The sequence below is a fragment of the Asparagus officinalis genome, chromosome 8 (assembly GCF_001876935.1).
Source record: "Asparagus officinalis chromosome 8, Aspof.V1, whole genome shotgun sequence".
NCBI lineage: Eukaryota > Viridiplantae > Streptophyta > Magnoliopsida > Asparagales > Asparagaceae > Asparagus > Asparagus officinalis.
Window position 1 is genome coordinate 87864434 of NC_033801.1, and position 508 is coordinate 87864941.

A 508-nucleotide genomic window follows, 5' to 3' on the forward strand; every position below is an offset into this window, starting at 1 on the left:
GTGAAATAATCAACACCTTTTTTTGTGCACGTTCGTTTCTATGTTGTGGTTTTGATGTTCTAAGTTGCTGGCTTGAACTATAGTTTGATGCTTGTTTATGTTTTCACTTGTCACATAGTTTTGGTTTCCCCATTCTTCAGTGCCTCTCATATGCTCTCTCTTGAAAGAACTTGTGCAGTCTTGCATTTTAGATCATCAAGAGGTTAGATGGTTTAGTGTGAACGTTTTGTTAGTGGCGTATCTTTCATCCAGACTCTAGTCATACGTCGATTGGTTTGTTTTTTTTTTTGTCCATGAGCTTTGTGATCATTGTTATTGTTTAGATCTTAAGATGCCCAGGTTAATTTACTCTACAATTTGACCCTTTGTTCAAAGGAAGTTCTTTCCATGACGCGTGAATGTCAAGGGCTTACTCTACACTTGGACCCTTTGTTCAAACGAAGTTATCTATCCATGACATGTAAATGTCAAATACGTGCCTTGTGGCGTCACGTTGTTTGCAAAGAGA